The 12,812-nt window shown below is 47.8% G+C and overlaps 1 protein-coding gene across 2 annotated transcripts in view; it reads left to right on the top strand.

Moving 5' to 3' along the window:
• The first annotated feature begins 3,210 nt into the window (after nucleotides 1–3,210).
• The window catches only part of DNAH11 (dynein axonemal heavy chain 11), a 561,376-nt gene continuing 551,774 nt past the window's right edge, over nucleotides 3,211–12,812 (top strand). The window contains exons 1-2 of one of the 2 annotated variants that reach the window (XM_063921778.1): nucleotides 6,699–6,852; nucleotides 7,771–7,872. The gene's annotated coding sequence lies outside the window, so the exon portion shown is untranslated. Of the gene's footprint in view, nucleotides 3,626–6,698; nucleotides 6,853–7,770; nucleotides 7,873–12,812 lie in introns of those variants that run through there. The other variant, XM_063921780.1, reaches the window with a different exon arrangement.

Below are 12,812 nucleotides of genomic sequence, written 5' to 3' on the forward strand. Positions count from 1 at the left end.
ACTTACATTTATATATATTTGCATCCCTTGGCATTGCAACATCATACCTCCCAATTTTCTAAAGTTGTGAGGCGGGACTCAGATGCGCACTGTAAGTGCGTGCCCAAAATTAGGAGGCATGGCCTTGCGGCTATGGGTGTAGCTTGCGGGAAGTGCCCCTATTTCCACCAATGTGGGGGCATGACCAGCGCTCTGTGAGCTGCTGGCCATGCCCCCAGACCCTCTCTCACGGTGAATAGATGCTATGCACATGCATACAAAAAAATCTCATAGCTACCTATCCTCACCAATGTCCTTTCACACTACCTCACGTTTATTTGGTCTGACCACTACACTGTCAAAAATTGGGGTATATTTACTATGCTGGCCACAGGATTTAAAAGGATTTTTTTTGCATTTAATATTTTGCCCTTTATAATCCTATGGCATGGAAAGCCGACAATTTGTAGCTTTGAAAATCTATATATTAATAGCGTAAGGACGTATTCATATTATGCCGTTGCCTGAGCAGGGCACATCATATACCAAATTAAAGCTCTTGGTCCGTAGATGTGCAGAATAATATTTGCGCTGTAATCGGTTGCTTTGTTTTGGAGTTATGTGGCAAAACTTCCACCTGCCATTTACAATGCATCACCATTGTGCCCTTTGAAAATGTGACAGTTGGTGAACTCTCCCTGTGCACCTGCCAGTGACCTGGAACATGTGACCTGCTGGGTGTTCTGGAAACTCCCACAGTTATGTGCAGCCACCCACTAAGCATGGATTTTTGAAAAGGGGTAAAATGTTCCACCCAGCAAACCTTTGCATGGTTGAAACCGGCCCATCAACTACTAGCCTCCCATCAACTACTAGCCTCCTGCTCTTCTTGTTCCTACTATATTTTTGGAAAATAAACCTTTAATTCCATGTAATGTCTGTTCACCTAAATGTACATAACATGTTGCTGCTTTCCGTGTAATGTATCATCATAATATTTATAAATAGTATACATTACCACTACCAGTGACAGAAACTGGTAACACAGCGTATTTTAAAAACAATAAACATTTTATTTTGATTTAGTTCTTTTTTAGTTACAAAATGTATACTGTGTTGATGCAAAAGTTGGTGTTTAAAAGTAATGGTACACCATACTTACTGATTTTTGAGGTAGTCCCTGCACCCAATCAGAGTCTGCCTATCATTTTCTAGGATGCATTAGAAAATAGATAAATGATAGAATCTGATCACCACTTTTCATTTTTAGAATCTTTAGTAAATTTACCCCCTAAAGTAGGCAAGTAATGCAATTTTTAAATTGACCCTTGTATTGGGGCCTATGGGCTATTAGATTTACAATGGGCTTTATACTTAATTAGTGCCTCTTCAAGTTTACACCTCAAATCCGGGATTAGGTAAAAACCGGAATGGTTCAGACCCCGGAACACCGGACTGAACCAATCCCCTCAAATCTGCCCAGAAACTTTGTAAATATAGCCCCATATGGAACCCTCACCTATTACACACATTTTTTGTAATCAAATACATAAAACATAATTCTTAAGGGCCCTACACACTGGCCGACTAGACTGCACGATATGAACAATCTCGTTCATTAATGAACGAGATACCGTTCATATCGTGCAGTGTGGAGGCTCCAGCGATGAACGATGCGCGGCCCCGCGCTCGTTCATCGCTGGTCCCCCGTCGGCTGTACATGCAGGCCAATATGGACGATCTCGTCCATATTTGCCTGCACTTCAATGCAGACGGGGGGAGTGAAGAAACTTCACTCCCCACGTCACTGCCCCTCCGCCGCCGGGTCGCTCGTCGGCCGTATCCGCCGTCGGGCAGCTCGGCGGCGGATCGGCCAATGTGTAGGGCCTATTAGTTTTAATTAGTATTTTTTGGTACTTGTGTACGTTACGGACTCATTACCTTCAGAGCCGGCCCTAACCAATATGATGCCCTAGGCAAGATTTTGGCTGGTGCCCCCTAGTACCGCCACTGGTTCTGCAGGAGATGCCTGGCATGAGTCAGCTGGCAGCTCTGCTAACGTCGGGCGCCTTTTGTTTATGAAAATGCATCATATTATTTGCATTACTATGTGGCTAGGATGCACAAGCAACTTCTGCTGATTAAAATGATATGCAGCATGCCTATATTCTGTGTGCAACTGCGGCTGTATCTGCATATGAAATGCTATAGTACAGTGATTTTCAGGAATACACTGTAACATAGCATTTCGTATGCAGATACAGCTGCAGTCACACACAGAATATAGGCATGCCGCATATCATTTTAATCAGCAGAAGCTGCTGGTGCCCCTAAGCATACCAAATGCCCTAGGCAATTGCCTAGTTTGCCTATGCCTAAGGCCGGCTCTGATTACCTTATTATATAGAACTTTCGGAAGCCAAACACTGGAAATATCTTCTAAAATCACTTTGCAAGGATCACGGTTATTTAGGCTGGCTTACGGTCATTAGGTCAGCAAGACTTCTGTCGACAGTCATTATGTCGACCACTATTGGTCGACATGCACTAGATTGACATGGACATTAGGTCGACATGAGTTTTTTACTTTTTTCCAATTTTGAACTTTTTCATACTTTACGATCCACGTGGACTATAATTGGGAACGGTCGCTCGCCATGAGAGGGGATACGGTGCACTAATTGGGGTTCCCCGTCACTTTACAAAGAAAACGACACCCAAAAAAAGTAAAAAAAAACTCACGTCGACCTTTTTCTATGTCGACCTAATGACTGTCGACCTAATGACCCATTCAAAGTATGAAAAAGTTTAAAAAAATTTTTTTTTAAAGTGAAACGCTCATGTCTCTGCAATGAGATCGTATGTGAGTCCGTAAAGTAAACAAGTACCTTTATTTTCACTCTCACAAATTATTTAATAGAATCTATGATCTAAAGAGAAAAAAAAAACATTAAAACTTTTTTTTTAAAGTATTTGTGTAGTTATTTGTACCAATTCATCTCCAGTTATGCACTTAGATTATCTTTAGTAAATTCCACTCTTTTGTGTTTCTGAACATGCCTCAACCACTAGCTATATAACCTTCTATGATGTGAATAAACAGTGCATATCATTAAATACATAAGAGTGATGGATGGCTTGAGGCTGATACAATGCATGGTGTTTTCCTCGCACTACCCTTGGAGAATAACAGAAATCAGTGTATATGACAGCAGCCAGGAGAGATGGGAGGCAGCGGAGGGCGTGGACTGTTTACTGCTCCATGAGTCAGAGAGCTAGCTGTGTGTCCCAGGGAGACAGGACGCTGCTGCCTGCACAATACACTGCTGCACCCAAGCCTCACTATTTGGGGACGTTAATAGTAACAAGATAGGGAATTGTCAGTACACAAAGCAGGGATTGGACAGATAAGGGCCTGCTGAGGAAGTTACAGGAGTCATATAGACAGCATTAGAGGGAAGCAGAGAGTGCTCCAGGCAGGAGGTAAAAGTCATTAACCCCGAGCAAGAGTGTGGGACTGTCCAGCAAGCACACCACTAGGGCAGGAGGGATAGAGCAGTGCACTGGGTGTGTGGCTTCCTTTCAGGTAGTCTTTAAATGGGAGTTCTTGAGGCTAAATGAAAGCTGGATGACTAAGAGGAGGCAGGTGAGTCCATCCTAAAGTTCTCCCTTCAGGCTACATAACGTGTATATTGTCTGCATGCATTCCTGGGTAATATGTGGCTGCATGTGTTCCTGTTACTTATTATTTAGCATCGCTGATCGTGATTTTGTAGAATGAGGCATTGTTTAGTATAACGCCAACCTCTGCTGTATTACAGAGTTTATGAGTAGGTGTGGAAACTTCTTCCAGCTTTGGACAAGTGTCCAGTAACTGAGCAGCTATAGTAGAATCTTTCAATGTCTGTTCTATCAAAGGAATTCAGTGTGCAGCCCTCTAGCTGTTGTGGAACTACACATGCCAGCATGCCCTAATAGCAAAATTGGTGGCAGGGCATGCTAGGATGTGTAGTGCTACAGCAGCTGGAGGGCCACGTATTGCATACTGCTGCATTGCTGTACAGTATGTTCCTATTGTCAAGAACTGCCATTTGAGTACTTTAGTAATGTTTCAGGGATGTTACACGAAGATCATCTCTTATTCATGTGTTAATTTACATGTCAGTGGGTTGATGTACCCATTATAGAACAGGATTTGGTGAAATCCGCAACAGTCCAGACTCCTGTACACAGGGATTTGGTGAAAGCTGGAACGGTCCAAGCGACCTCTGCCGCATTGGAGCTCTCTGTGCGTGTTTAACTACAGTTTTTGTGTGACAGCTGTCACATACAGTACATGGGGACACGCGCAGAGAGTTCCAAAGCGGCAAAGGTCACTGTAGGGAGATTACCGGTCCGGCATTCCAGAGTCCGGACTTCTCCAGCTGTGTCGCTCCCATTTCCACTGCTGTGGGTCAGGATTCTGCAACATCTCCCTGCACCATTTGCTGTGTGTCATACACAGGAACACGCACAGAGAGTTCCACAGGGGCATAGGTCTCTCAAGGGAGCCAGTCTGGTGTTCCGGGGTCCTGACTGCTTCAGCCGTGCTGCACCGCACCCATTTTCTCTGCCCAAGTGCAGCAGCTGCGGGTTAGTTGGGGGCCCAAGTGCCATGTTGTGGGCTCCATGGCTTGCTGCAGTGGCCACAGGATCTATTCCCACTTTATGGGTGCCGTGGACACTCACGAGTAGGTATAGGCCTGTTTTGCTGGGATTGTGGCTGGCAGCATTGTTGGCTGTCGGGATTCCGGCGTCTGTATCCTGACCGCCGTGATCCCAACAGCCAGCAAATTGAACGCATCCCTGATTAGGAAAATGTATAATTCAGTGAATGACGTCCTATCAAGCACATTAAGGGGCCGGTTCAGAGTTGGACTAAAAGTGGCTGTTTCTCTGGCTGGGTCCACAGGATTATCCACAGGATAACACTGGGATATTGTCGAGCGACAGCGAAAATGGCACCAACACGGTCACGAGCTTTCTGGCCTCCCAGGATGCATTGGGGCCTCCACTATATAGTCCCGCCCACTGACTCAGTCAGATCAGTTTTTTGCTTGGTGCGGCAGGAAGCCGCATGGTCACAGGGCTGCTGTGAAAGCAGCCTCAAGTTTTCATTACTTTATTTTTATAGACTTACTGTTTTGGTTTGAGCGACTTCTCTTAACAGCGTCTTAAACGTGTATTAGAAAGAGTCGCTCCAACAACTCCCCACCGGGTCGCAACAACGCTTACCTTCGCGGTACAGTGCTGTCTCGACGGGCGTCTGTGTCGGATGTTCTAGCAGGTCCAGCAGACGTTACCAGGCTGTGGCTGGAGCATGGGGAGACAGTGAGTATATGGACTTCCTCTTACTAGAGGGGTCAGGACACAGCTACGCTGATTTGGTGGAGACTACAAACAGTGTGTTGATGCGCCGAACATCTCGAGTGTGACAGCGCTACGCTCCGGGGATCATAGGCGCCAGGACTAGGTGAGGCCGCGATCCTGGGAGTTTAAGTCAACAGGGGGTTTCAGACGCTCTCCTGGCCGTCCCTCCTCCGAGTTCATGGCCAGTTCCCGCGGGTCTCTCGTTTCATGAACTGAATGACCTCACTTCCGGCTCAGACGCTACCACGAGGGTACTCGGTCGCAGCTTAGACGCTGCGGTTGTGTACACTGGATATAAACCCGCCCAGACCGAGTCGCAGGCCTTTAGTGTCTGCATGCACGTGGAGTCGCTCAGCGTCCGTGTCCGTTGGTAAGCGTCCGTGTCCGTTATCAGTTACCAAGAGCGGCAGTGTACACCAGTAGCGTCTGAATCCACTCAGCGTCTTTCGAGCGTCTTTGCTTGGATATGGAAGTGTGGTGAGTCTCCCTGTATCCCGCTCCCTGGAGGCAGGGTATACAGTACTAAAAATTCCTTCTACTTCTTAGTGTGCACTGTTAATTTTTAGTACCTATTGCATATGAGACCTGTATATTACTGTGTTTTCTGCATGTTATGTTGAAAAAGAACCAGTTAAACAGAAGTACAATTTTCCTACTTATGTATAAGTTATTATGGAGGTTGTATTCTCATATGACAATGTCTAATGCTTTAACATGTGACTGACTGCTAGTATGTGTGCTGACTTTTCTGTGTAATGTCAGTCCTGTTCTGACCCTCCAAATCAGGTGCACTGTGGTCAGATTGATTTCACCTCTATATACTGATTATAGGGTGTGGTTCAGTCACAAAATTGTGTAGTCAATATCAGAAAAATGTCTGTGAGCGGCAAAAGTGATGAGAATTTGTCAAGCACTCCTACAGCCCTAACATGCTTATCTTGTAAGTCAGGGGTAATTGATATGATTCAATTGGTCACTTATGAGGGTTTGTGTGCAAACTGTTTCGCTTTTCAGCGAAGTAAAAAACAGGAGTTAGTTCAACCTCCAGTAGAGCCACCATGGAATATGTTCGCAAAGACTCTGTCTTCAATAGCGGACAGGTTAGCTCCAGTAGCACCACCTCAAGGGTTAGGTTACACTATGAACCCATACATGCAGCTCCCTTCCTATGGTTTGGTTCCAGTACAGGGGCGGAACTGTGGGAGGCAGTGGAGTCGGCTGCCGCCGGGCTCCTGGCCACAAGGGGGCGCATCTCCTCCACTGTCTCCCGCAGCCTGAGAACTGCGCTGCTATTGCAGATGGAGGAGCTGTGTCAGTGACACGGAAGCTGCCTCCTGTAGAGAGAGATGGCACTGGCTGCAGCTAGGGGGAGCTCCAGAGCACAGCTCCTCCCGGGCCCTTAGTAAGCCAGCCGAGGGAAGCTCAGAACTCTCTGCTCCTCCATGCTCTGGATGATAGCCAAAGGTAGGCACTGTGTGGGGGGTGGGGGAGAGGTGTATTTGGGGGGGAAGTACTGTGTTTTGTGTGTGCTTGTTTTTAAGTGAGGTGTGTGTGTTTTTAAGGAAAGTTGTACATTCAAGTAAAAGAGGCATGTGTGATGTGTGTGTGAGAGTGGCATGTGTGTGAGAGGCATGTATGTGTATGTAAGTGAGAGGCATATGTGTGTGTGTGTGTGTGTGTGTGTGTGTGTGTGTGAGGCATGTGTATGTAAGTGGGAGGCATGTGTATGTAAGTGAGAGGCATGTGTGTGTGTGTGTGTGTGTGTGTGTGTGTGTGAGAGGCATGTGTATGTAAGGGGCCCTACACACTAGGCGATGCGCCACCAAGGTGCCCGACGGCCGATACGGCCGACGAGCGACCCGGCGGCGGGGGGGCAGTGACGGGGGGAGTGAAGTTTCTTCACTCCCCCCGTCACTCGGCTCCGTAGACTTGCAGGCAAATATGGACGATCTCGTCCATATTGGCCTGCATGCACAGCCGACATGGCCCCAGCGATGAACGAGCGCGGGGCCGCACATCGTTCATCGCTGGGGACTCCACACTGCACGATATGAACGATATCTCGTTCATTAATGAACAAGATCGTTCATATCGTGCAGTGAAATCGCTATGTGTGTAGGGCCTATAAGTGAGAGGCATGTGTATGTAAGTGAGAGGCATGTGTATATGAGAGGCACGTGTATGTGAGAGGCACTTTTGTGAGAGGTGTGTGTAAGTGAGAGGCACGTGTGTGAGAGGTGTGTGTAAGTGAGAGGCATGTGTATGTAAGTGAGAGGCGTGTGTGTTTAAGTGAGACGTGTGTGAGTGTTTAAGTGAATGAGGCGTTTGTGTTTTTTTTAATATATATCTAGTGTTCACGCTAGGTGTCTGCCCCTTTTTTAGACAGCTGAATCCCGCCCTGCCAGTTTTTGTGCGCCCTGCCGCCCCGCCGTTTGCTGCCTGCCGGACCCCTCCACGTCGGCCAGCCGTGCGCCGCCAGACCCGGTACGTACATGAGAGTCCCCCTGGGCTAAATTAACCTTGTAAGTATTTTGCAGCTGTAAACATTAATCTCAGTGCTCTCTACCTGGTGCAATGTATCTCAGTGCTCTCTACCTGGTGCAGTGTGTCTCAGTGCTCTCTACCTGGTGCAATGTATCTCAGTGCTCTCTACCTGGTGCAGTGTGCCTCAGTGCTCTCTACCTGGTGCAGTGTGCCTCAGTGCTCCCTACCTGGTGCAGTGTGCCTCAGTGCTCCCTACCTGGTGCAGTGTTCCTGAGTGCTCTCTACCTGGTGTAGTGTGCCTCAGTGCTCTCTACCTGGTGCAGTGTGCCTCAGTGCTCTCTACCTGGTGCAGTGTGCCTCAGTGCTCCCTACCTGGTGCAGTGTGCCTCAGTGCTCCCTACCTGGTGCAGTGTGCCTGAGTGCTCTCTACCTGGTGCAGTGTGCCTCAGTGCTCTCTACCTGGTGTAGTGTGCCTCAGTGCTCTCTACCTGGTGCAGTGTGCCTCAGTGCTCTCTACCTGGTGCAGTGTGCCTCAGTGCTCCCTACCTGGTGCAGTGTGCCTCAGTGCTCCCTACCTGGTGCAGTGTGCCTCAGTGCTCTCTACCTGGTGCAGTGTGCCTCAGTGCTCTCTACCTGGTGCAGTGTGCCTCAGTGCTCTCTACCTGGTGCAGTGTGCCTCAGTGCTCTTTACCTGGTGCAGTGTGCCTCAGTGCTCTTTACCTGGTGCAGTGTGCCTCAGTGCTCTTTACCTGGTGCAGTGTGCCTCAGTGCTCTCTGCCTGGTGCAGTGTGCCTCAGTGCTCTCTACCTGGTGCAGTGTGCCTCAGTGCTCTCTACCTGGTGCAGTGTGCCTCAGTGCTCTCTACCTGGTGCAGTGTGCCTCAGTGCTCTCTACCTGGTGCAGTGTGCCTCAGTGCTCTCTACCTGGTGCAGTGTGCCTCAGTGCTCTTTACCTGGTGCAGTGTGCCTCAGTGCTCTCTACCTGGTGCAGTGTGCCTCAGTGCTCTCTACCTGGTGCAGTGTGCCTCAGTGCTCTCTACCTGGTGCAATGTGTCTCAGTGCTCTCTACCTGGTGCAATGTATCTCAGTGCTCTCTACCTGGTGCATTGTGCCTCAGTGCTCTTTACCTGGTGCAATGTGTCTCAGTGCTCTCTACCTGGTGCAATGTGCCTCAGTGCTCCCTACCTGACGCAATGTGTATAATGTGCTCTATCTGACGCAATGTGTATAATGTGCTCTATCTGGCGCAATATGTATAACGTGCTCTACCTGGCGCAGTGTGTATAGGAGGTTCTAACTGGTGCAATGTGTATTAGGGGCACTACCTTCCCCACGAAACAACGCCCCTAGATTTTTGCTGCGCACCTTCGGTGCGCACTGTCCATGTTTTGGCCATAGGAATGGGAGCACCAAGCATTATAGTATGTACCTAAGTTTGCCCATCTAACTTAAAAATGTGCCCTCCCGAATGAAAAATGTGCCCTCCCCGTGATCAGCACCCTGCCCTAAAAAAAAATACCACAGTGAACACTAATTATATTGGCACACCGCTGCGCCAAAGCATCTCCATGGAGACCTGGCGGGTGAGGGAGCACTGTAGGTGTACTATAATGGTATGCTGGTGTCTGTTTTATTGTAATGACTGACTTGGAGTGCGTCCACTTTCTATGTGTATCTATATTACTATTGGGAAAGGTACCTGAGCACGCTGCTACTGTTCACCCTGGGTGCCGGATAGCTACATATGGTATGTGTGTGTATGTGTAGGGGGGCACCAAAATGTATCATGCCTCCGGGCGACTAGGACGAACTTACGCCACTGTTCCAGTAGCCTCTACAAGCAACCAAGGGATAGGTAAGACTAAGACAGATACGTCTGTATGGCAGACTACACAAGAGGATACATCGGATGATGATGCGGAAACAATAGATTCAACTCCGTATGATGATCAGTCGCAGAGCTTTAGTTCAGATGATGTAGCTGAACTCATTAATGCAGTAAAGGCTGTGCTTTCTCTGGAAGAACCAGCCAAGACAGCGTTAAAAGCAAAAGCACCTGTATTCAAACGAACAAAGTCAGTGAAAGCTGAATTTCCAGCGTCAGAGGAGTTGACGGAAATGATGGATGAGTCTTGGGCAGCGCCCGGTAAAAAGTATAAGATTCCTAGGAGATGGGATTCTTATTATCCATTTCCTGCTGGAGATTGTTCGAAGAGAGAAGTTCCTCCAAAAGTAGATGCACATGTTCTGCGACTAGTGCACAAATCTGCTTTGCCACTGTCATCTACCTCTTTGAATTATGTCACAGACAGGAGGGTAGAGAGCCTATTGAAAAATATTTTTTCTCTTGTGGGTGCAGTGGTAAGACCTGCTATGGCTTCGGCCTGGGTAGCAAAGGCAATGGGCGAATGGATAGAGGAACTAGAGAATGACATCCCCTCTCCTACTAGGGAGCAAGAGGATCGTCTTTGCCGTTTAAGACAATCTGCCCAGTATTTAGAAGAAGCAGCCATTGATGTAGGCACTGTTGCTTCTAAAGCTTCAGCCCTGGCAGTAGTCGCTCGCAGAGCAGTCTGGCTACGGACCTGGAAGGCAGATGCGGAGTCCAAGAAGGAATTGGAAGCATTGCCTTTCGTGGGTAATATATTATTTGGAAAACCTTTATCGGATATCCTAGAGTCAGAGGCTGAATCGAAGAAGGTCAGATTTCCGGCTACCTACAACACTAAGTCCAAGGGTTTAAAATTTCGCTCATTTCGCTGGCAAAGCAAAGCGAAAGGTAAAGAGGAGCCTAAACAACCCCAGTTTAAATCCAGGGGTAGGGAACAGTGGGCTAGCAAAAAGCCAGCTTCCAAACCTGAACAAAAGCCCTCAGCCTGAAGAGACGGGCCTCCGCCTGGAGGATTCCAGGGTTGGGGGCCGACTCCTGCAATTTGCACCCACATGGCAACAGTCAACAACAGATACCTGGGTGCAGAAGGTAGTATCTCAGGGGTATGGGTTCCCATTCAGGAGGCAGCCTCCTCAAATATTTTTTTGCACCAGCCCGTCTCGTATAGAGTCGAAGGCCAAAGCCCTGCAAGAAGCAGTCCAAAAATTACTGCAGTCAGGTGTGATTGTCCCAGTACCTCCATCACAAAAGGGACAGGGGTATTACTCCAATCTGTTTCTAATCCAGAAACCAAATGGGTCATATCGACCAATTTTAAATCTGAAGATGTTGAACAATTACATATGGATCCCGAAGTTCCACATGGAGACGTTACGCTCCATAATGTTGGCTATGGAACCGGGAGACTATATGGTATCTCTGGATGTGCGGGATGCTTACCTACATGTGCCTATAGCACTATCACATCAGTGTTACCTCAGGTTTGCCATCCTCAAGGAACACTTCCAGTTCCAAGCTCTGCCCTTCGGGCTGGCTACAGCACCCAGGGTGTTTACCAAGATCATGGTGGTTATGGCAGCTTGTCTGCGCAAACAAGGGATAAGGATATTCCCATACCTAGACGACCTATTAATCTTAGCACAGTCGCAAGATTTACTGTTGAGCCATCTCCAACAGACGATAGTTTGTTTACAGAGACACGGGTGGCTCATAAATTGGGAGAAGTCGTCCCTGAATCCATCACAGCGGATGGTTCATTTGGGAGCCATATTGGATTCAGACCTACAGAGAGTTCTCTTACCAGAGAAGAAAATAGTCAAGGTGCAGGTCATGGCTCAGGAAGCGTTGCAAGCCCAGACAATGTCAGTCCATGCAGCAATGCGACTGTTGGGTCTGATGGTATCAACGTTCGACATGGTAGAATATGCGCAATTCCACTCCAGACCATTGCAGCATCTCATTTTGACAAAATGGAACGGAAATCATCAAACAATAAAGAAGCAGATGATAAAGATTCCAGTAAATGTAAAAAGGTCTCTAGCATGGTGGCTACAGACAGACCATTTAAACAAGGGGAGACCCTTTTGGATAAAAGAGTGGCAAGTCCTGACGACAGATGCCAGCCTGCAAGGTTGGGGGGCGGTACTCGGAAGCCTATGGTTCCAGGGAAAATGGACCGCAAGGGAAAGTCGCCTGCCGATAAATCTGTTAGAAATAAGAGCCATTTACTTGGCCCTAGTTCTGGCAAAGGACAATCTACAAGGAAGACCAGTCCAGATCCGCTCAGACAATGCGACGGCAGTAGCATACCTAAATCATCAAGGAGGGACTCACAGCAAGAGTCTGATTGAGGAAGTAACTCCCATTCTAAAGTGGGCAGAACTCCATCTCCCAGCATTGTCAGCAGTATTTGTCCCGGGTGTACTAAATTGGGAAGCGGATTTTCTCAGCCGGCACACCATTCAGGAAACCGAATGGGCACTACACCCAGAAGTGTTTCATACACTGGTGAACAGATGGGGTCTACCGGAGATAGACCTTATGGCGTCTCGTCTAAACAACAAAGTTCCGAGGTACGGATCAAGAACAAGGGACCCAGGAGCAGTCCTGGTAGACGCACTGTCAGTAGAATGGAGGTTTCAGCTGGCATATCTGTTCCCTCCAATATCTCGGTTACCCAGAGTAGTGAGAAAGATAAAACAGGCAAAAGGAGCAATCATTCTAATAGCTCCAGCTTGGCCAAGAAGGCATTGGTACACAGATCTGTGGAGAATGTCCGTGGAAGCACCGATACTGCTCCCTCAATGTCCAGATCTGTTAATGCAGGGTCCTTGTTGTCACAGTCATCTGGATCGCCTGTCTTTGACGGCGTGGCTGTTGAAACCTCTATCTTAGAGGCTAAAGGATTTTCAAAGCAAGTAATCCAAACCATGCTTAGAGCAAGAAAGCCTTCTTCGGCCCGTGTATATCATAGAATATGGCAAGCCTATATTCATTGGTGTTCTGGAAAAAATTACAATCCAAGAGCCTTTAAAGTAGCTAGAATTTTG

The sequence above is a fragment of the Pseudophryne corroboree genome, chromosome 5 (assembly GCF_028390025.1).
Source record: "Pseudophryne corroboree isolate aPseCor3 chromosome 5, aPseCor3.hap2, whole genome shotgun sequence".
NCBI classification, from domain to species: Eukaryota; Metazoa; Chordata; class Amphibia; order Anura; family Myobatrachidae; genus Pseudophryne; species Pseudophryne corroboree.